Source organism: Natator depressus, chromosome 26 (genome assembly GCF_965152275.1).
Source record: "Natator depressus isolate rNatDep1 chromosome 26, rNatDep2.hap1, whole genome shotgun sequence".
Taxonomy (NCBI): Eukaryota; Metazoa; Chordata; order Testudines; family Cheloniidae; genus Natator; species Natator depressus.
Window position 1 is genome coordinate 10411038 of NC_134259.1, and position 7841 is coordinate 10418878.

Here is a 7841-nt window from a genome sequence, read left to right on the forward strand (position 1 = left end):
TTTATTAACCCTTCATAAACGATTTATAACTCACAGAATCACAAAAATTGAGGACTGGAAGGGATCTTGATATGATCTTAGTCCAGTCCCCTGCACTGAGACAGGACTAAGTATTATCTAGACCTGGAGTAGTCAATTATTTTTTGTCAAGGTGCAAATTTCTTCGTCAAGGTATAGTCAGGGTCCAGATTCCAGAGAAAATAATTTAAAAAAATTATAATAATAAGTAAATATGTAGATTTCGGAGTCCGTTCAAAAACCTCTGGTGGTCTGGATTTGGCTCGCAGTATACCTGTTGACGACTCCTGATCTAGACCATCGCTGGCAGGTGTTTATCTAACCTGTTCTTAAAAACTTCCAATGACGGAGATTCCACAACCCCCCTCGGTAATTTGTTCCAGTGCTTAACTACCTTCACAGTTAGGAAGTTTTTCCTAATGTCCAACCTAAACTGCCCTTGCTGCAATTTAAATCCATTAATTCTTGTCCTGTCCTCAGTGGATAAGGAGAACAATTTATCACTCTCCTCTCTATAACAACCTTTTATGTCCTTGACTGGAACTTTAATAGAAAGTTCCCCTCCTACAACCTCAACTCGCTCAGCTAGTGGGGTCTGCACCATTTCCCCTGAGAGACTCTCTGCTGTGGTTTTACAGTTCCGAACTTATATATGGTTTCACTTTATTTTTTACCATGGTGGCAACCTAGGGCGTGGAAAATGCAGCGTAAGGGCTGGGTTCATCTCTCATTTACATTGGCCTAACTCCTGATTTACACCAATATGTAGTTCAGATCAGAATTAGAACTTCAGGGCTGTCTTCTGCAGACAACACTTTCACTGACTCAATTCAGCCCTAAGGCCTTGTGGTATTGGTTTGGCTGCTTGTTGCTTTGGCTGCTTTGTTTTCGGCTGACCACCAGTGGGTCCCTCACAGGCAACCCAGTTCCTCCTTGTGAGGAGCTCACAGGGCTCTAGTGCTGCTATAAACTTTCAGATTAGGAAACAAGTCAATACATTTGCAAAAAAACCCTGTTCTTTCATTGGACATTCATACGTAGGAATGATTCATACGTAGACCTGTAGATTAAAAGCCCAAAAAGGACAACTGTAGTCCTCTAGTCAGACCTTGTGCATAACACGGGCCATAGAACTTACCCACAGTACAAAAATGCATCTCAGACTAGTGCCTTAGTGGACATGTAAAGGGATGAGGCGTGGCGTTGTAAGGTGTAGCTCCATTGTAGTTGGCTGGGTGCCCCATGTACAGTATAGTCAATGGTGCTGCATTAATCGGACCTCATAGGCTCAAAAGTTTGGCTCAAGTTCTGCTTGGGAAAGACTACGAACAAAAAAAAAAAAAAGCAGAGAAAAAACAATTGAATGCCAAAAGTGTGAAAGGGAGTGAGGAGTGGGGACAATGCTAATGCAAAGTACAAATGTCTACTCTGTTTATAAAGCACCTGCTTGTGCCATCCTAGCTGTAGCAGTGCTCTTTGGTCCCGAACACTCAGCCCAAGCTCTTTAAGCTAGAAATCACGCCGGCATTTCTTTAAACTGAAACAACCTCGTGACAAATCTGAGTTTCAAGTACAGGGAACAGAAAGGTTTGGGGAAGTGGAACTATTTTTGGGAACCCTCCCAAAAAAGTCATTCATGGGGTTTCAGAAAACTTCTGACTTCATCAGGTTCACCCATCGCCAATGCTCATGGAATCTTCTAAAATCTGCAGCACTCCTTAATGCCGCCCTCCCCAAAACCTACATGACGGAAATAGCATTAGTCTGCCCCCAGTATCATAGAATATCAGGGTTGGAAGAGACCTCAGAAGGTCATCTAGTCCAACTCCCTGCTCAAAGCAGGACCAACACCAACTAAATCATCCCAGCTAAGGCTTTGTCAAGCCGGGCCTTAAAAACCTCTAAGGATGGAGATTCCACCACCTCCCTAGGTAACCCATTCCAGTGCTTCACCACCCTCCTAGTGAAACAGTGTTTCCTAATATCCAACCTAGACCTCCCCCACTGCAACTTGAGACTGTTGCTCCTTGTTGTGTCATCTGCCACCACTGAGAACAGCTGAGCTCCATCCTCATTGGAACCCCCCTTCAGGTAGTTGAAGGCTGCTATCAAATCCTCCCTCACTCTTCTCTTCTGCAGACTAAACAATCCCAGTTCCCTCAGCCTCTCTTCATAAGTCATGTGCCCCGGTCCCCTGATCATTTTCGCTGCTCTCTGCTGGACTCTCTCCAATTTGTCCACATCCCTTCTGTAGTGGGGGGACCAAAACTGGACGCAATACTCCAGGTGTGGCCTCACCAGTGCCAAATAGAGGGGAATAATCACTTCCCTCGATCTGCTGGCAATGCTCCTACTAATACAATCATTGCTGGAAAAAGCTTGTTCTGATGATGTAATGATTATACCTTGCGTTTTATTGGCCCACTGTGTTGTCACTCAGTAGCCTGTGAGTGGGAGCTGTGGATAAGCCAGAATGTTCCTGCCCGTGGAGTTTGAATTGAGCATAGTCGAATTAAGCTTTTTAATTAAAAGCCGTTGTTATTTTTTCTAACTGGACCTCTGGAGTCTTGAATGCTGTTACTGCAAATATAAGAGTCACCTGCTTTCTGAGGGAGAAGAGTCAGATGCAAGATAATCCGCAGCACAGCCACTCAGCTCATCCAGCAGAGGGGATAATCATGAGTTGTGTCTTGTAACGCCCTCTGCCCCATCAGCCTGGGAATTTAGGATCTTAGCTTGGATCCCATCACAGTAGTGTTTTGACTTAGATGAACAGGGCCAGATTTTCCAGTGGTGTAAGTCAGTGGTTCTCAACCAAGGTCTGGGGCCCACTGGGGAGCCGCGAGCAGCTTTCAGGGGGTTCGCCAAGCATGGCTGGCATTAGACTCGCTAGGGCCCAGGGCAGAAAGCTGAAACCCTGCTACCTGGGACTGCAGCCTGGGGCCCTGCTGAAGCCGAAGCCTGAACAACTCAGCTTCACGGTTAAAACAGTTCTTGTGGCACAGCTGGGCCATGGAGTTTTTATAGTATGTTGGAGGGGTGGAGGGCTCAGAAAGAGAAAGGTTGAGAACCGCTGGTGTAAATCAGCAGAGGTTCATTGACTTCAGCGGTGCTATCCGGAGGTACATCACTGAGGATCTGGCCAATAGATGACAGGATGGCCTTTCTTTGGGATATAGAAGGGGAAGGGACCTCTTGGGTCACTGACTCCAGTCTCCTGCCATTGCAGGCAACCCCTTCCTGTAATCCCCTTCATAAATGTATCGAGCTTCTTCATCTTAGAACTATTTAGGTAGTTTGTCCCCACTGCGCAGGGGAAGCTGTTTCAGAACCTTCAGTCACTTTCTTTCTACTCTAAGAACTATGGAGAGTAGCACCTACAAATCTGATACTCCATATGAGAAAAAAGAAATAGCAGACAGCCCTGAAAAATAACTTGGTGGTGGTTGTGTTTGTGATTTCCTGTGATTTTCCAGCTCAAGAAAGGTTAGTCAACACTCTCTAGCCAAGGCAGCATGTACATAAAATCAGCCACACCCAGAATAAGATAGCAAGATTGATACCATTTGAACTGTGGTTTAGTAGCTGGAACACTAACTAACTTAAAAACAGATTGTAAGAACCAGAGCAAGACTGCAAATTTTCAGAGGAAGGAACCTTGTCTTTCTAGGTATTTTTAAAGCACTATTTACACCTTTGGCCTCAAATAATAAAAGTAAAAGCATTGCTAAATGGGGTCCTTTACAAAGAGGTAAATGCCCCCATCTCCCTCCTGCTCCCACGATATAAATTAATAATGGAAAAAGACGTACTAGGTTATTTTCTCTGTTCACGGTGAGGTGGGGTGTGTGTGGAGGATTGTTCCTTACAATGGCATCCTTGTTGCAACCTTAGTTATGAGAAACAATAGTTTTCCCATAATACACAATTACTTGGTCTAAGAGTTACCTCCAGTAGGCCAGAGCCTGAACCAAAAGTAATTAGATGAGGCTCTTGTGGGCTAATTTTAGCAATGACCTTGACAACAGGGGTAAGTTAGACAGCAGGTGCCTAGCAGTCAATAGTAGTATCTTAGCACTTCACAATCTTTAATGTGTGTATCCTCAGAACACCCCCGTGAGACAGGGCAGTGCTATTATCCCCATTGTACAGATGCAAAACTGAGGCACAGAGGATAAGTGACTTGCCCAAGGTCACCCAAGAAGTCTGTAACAGATTAGGACCTAGATCTAGCTACTACGCTCAGCACTGTAAGTCATAAGCTGTAGACTACATCCACCCGAAGGGACACTGCACAAAACTCCCAGCCATAGGGCCTGCAGCAGCTCTTAGCAGAACTATATTTACACTGCAATCAGAGGTGTGGTTGCAGGACCTGTACACATACCTGAGGTGAGCGAGCTGATTTAGCGCCAGTAATTATAACAATGAAGCTGCGGCAGGACAGGCTGTATGCACGCACCGGGGACCCTGGGTTTGTACCTGCGTAGCTAGCCCATGCAAACTATTGTTCCTCGAGCGAACGAGATCAAAGCTAGAGTGGGTACATCTATACGTGCTGCCGTCACACCTCTGATTACAGTGAACTGGGCTCCACAGAGCAACTCAAAACCATCCCAGTGTTGCGTGCTGCAATCCCGCTCACTCCCACACCCAGCTGCCTCCATGCTTGGGAGGTCTCTTCCGGCCAGCTAAGGAGTGTTTACAACCCCAGGGGCAAGACTCCTCCCCCAGTGTTTACTTGGGTAGGAAATGGAAGTCAGAAGAAGGTACTGTCACTTTGCACCAATTTAGTACAGGTTTCAGAGGGGTACCCATGTTTGTCTGTATCAGCAAAAACAACGAGGAGTCCTTGTGGCACCTTAGAGACTAACAAATTTATTTGGGCACAAGTTTTCATGGGCTATAACCCACTTCATCAGATGCATGGAGTGGAAAATACAGTAGGCAGGTATGAATACACAGCACATTAAAAGATGAGAGTTGCCTCACCAAGTGGGGGAGGGGGAGGGGGGTCAGTGCGAACGAGGCCAATTCAGTTAGGGTGGATGTGGCCCATTTCCAGCAGTTAACAAAAAGGGGTGAATATCAACACAGAGAAAATTACTTTTTGTAGTGTAGTATTGGAATTAGTATTCAGTGCGTGGGAAACACAAGTGTGATTTATGTGCTGATGGGCTGTGCAACATTAATAGCAGCTAAAAGGAGGACATGAGATAAAGCAGTTGGTGTTTGCATTGTTCCTCTCTCCTGGAGGAGAAATCTCCAACGTGCCTATATCAGAATCACAGTAGGACTCACTCTGGGTTTCCAGTCTGGACCCAGGAGAGTTTAACGCTCTACTCCAGAGCATCTAAGATAAATGATTCTGACCACATGCAAGGCCTGTCAGAGTGCAGTTCTCGATACATGGCAATGCCAATTGTTTGAGTGCACCTATGCTGCCACCTAGGGGTCTCCATCTAGAATTGTAATATGATCCCCACTCCTAGAAGACCATGGTAGTCCTCAAGGTAGTCATCTTCTCGATGCCTAGGCCAGAAATGTTCATAAATGCCCATTTGATTTTTGCGCTGTTAGAGAATTTTTCAGGGCCCAATTTTTCTCTCATGTCTGATTTCAAATAAGTTTTTCCACTTCAATCAACCGGTCAATCAAACCAAGGTTTTAAAGTGAACCCACTACTGATGAAAATTTTCGGATCAGCAGCCCTGGCCTCGCTCCCCCATAATGTATGCAGATCTTCTCCATGCCAGACAATGGCTCAGTCTACATTAGCGAGAAGTGGTGTTAGCCAGAACTATTTTAAATGTACTTCTCCTCACCCCGCCCCCAAAGGTGCTAACTTGCTTTCCCTAGACCAGACCTCACAATTACAAGAGTCCTGTATCAAAGATAGGTACATAGTTGTAGATATGTGCATACGTAGCTAGCTAATATAAAAAGTGCCTCACTCTAAATGGGGCCTCAGAAACTCCGGACTCAGCTGCTTCACCGCTCAGTAGAAATGATAGAAAGTTGTTACCACCTACTAGCTGTTTTCTGGCTCTTCTTCCTCCTCCTAGCTACAATGTTCAGTTCTTTGTTCTAGTATTTGCTGTAAAAACTTGATTCCTTTAACATAACATATTAAAAATGACCACTAAAAGACCCTTTCTGCTATCCTCCTACTTCCAAAGTACTAGGCAACAGTGGCATATATCACCCTCTGAAAAGTGGGTGCCATCTAGTGCCAGGTGTCCACATCACAAAATTCAGCCTCACAACTGACACTAATTCCACACACACACCCCACACACACGCTCCTTCCCCCCCATTTTTGGCAGTTTCATCAGAGAAGCCAAGAGCTGAATGGGCCCTGGAGACTGAATTCGCGTTTTTGTAGATTTGAAGACCAGAAGAGACCATCTTGATCACCTCCTGCATAACACAGGCCAAAGAACCTCACCCAGTAATTCCTGCATCAGAACCCTAACTTCTGGTTGAGCTATGGCATAGCTTTTAGAAAGAGATCCAGTCTTGACTTAAAAACTGCAAGTGATAGAGAATGAAACCCTGACTCCAGGCAAGTTGTTCCAATGGTTAATTACCTTTGCAATTAAAAATTTGCGTCTTATTTCTAGTCTGAGTTTGTCTAGCTTCAGCTTCCAACCACTGGATCTCATTATGACTTTTTCTTAGAGGTGCTGCTCCTCCTCATTTAGGGTCAAAGCACATTAGTCGGTTGGGCAGAATCTTGTGCTACCCTTTGGTGGACAACTAGAGGGACTTAGTTTCATTTACATGAAATAGGTCTATGGGAAAAATTAACATCTGTGCTGGAAATGTCACAGGGTCTTCTCTGTTGAGATCAAACATATCAAATGTATGGGGGGGAGGGATAGCTCAGTGGTCTGAGCATTGGCCTGCTAAACCCAGGGCTGTGAGTTCAATCCTTGAGGGGGCCATTTAGGGATCTGGGGAAACTATGGGGGATTGGTCCTGCTTTGAGCAGGGGGTTAGACTAGATGACCTCCTGAGGTCCCTTCCAACCCTGATATTCTATGATTCTAAGAGGCAGCTAATTCCTTAATAGACCAACAGCAGATCTTAGTGACGTGAGAAAGCTTGGCTGGGTCTCAAAGGTCTCTGAGATCAGGACAAGTGCATGTTAATTTTGTATAAACTGCAAATTCCACCACTTCCTTTGCAGATAGGCCAGAAAGAAGGACCTCTAGCCAACCACATCTGTTTCCGAAGACCAGAAAAACCTCCTCAAAGATTTTCTGACCATTAAAATTTGCAGTGTTTGCAAAGATACTATTTAAAAGATGCACACATTCTAATCTGGAGGTCGGGTAAGCTGGAAAGTCCAAGTGCATGGGGCAGGGGCAGGGGTGAGTGGGTGGCTGGGGGGTGGGGGGGAGCATACAGCTCTGGGAAGTATAGGCATCCCGTCAAATGAGTGTTAGTATTTGTGTGTGTATGCGTGTATGTGACTTCACTCTGTATTAGGGATCTGGCTTCATTTTGTATTAGACATGGCCCAAACCCACATTCTATCTCTGAAGACACCAGAACCTGGGGGAGGTTTACATCTGGGGCTGAACCAAAGGCAGATCTGAATCTGAACTCTGTGCCTATGGCCCACACAAGACAGCTGTTGGTAATCCCAAAATCAGATCCCACCCTGGAACAGATGCATTTCACACCCTTTGCCATTGTCCACAGTCGTTGGCCCAATCCTTTCAGTTGGAGCCATGGCTAAACTCAGCTTAACTGTGGTTCCCCAATATGGGTAAAAGCCAGTTACTATCAGTGAAGTTGCAGTGGGCCAGATCTTC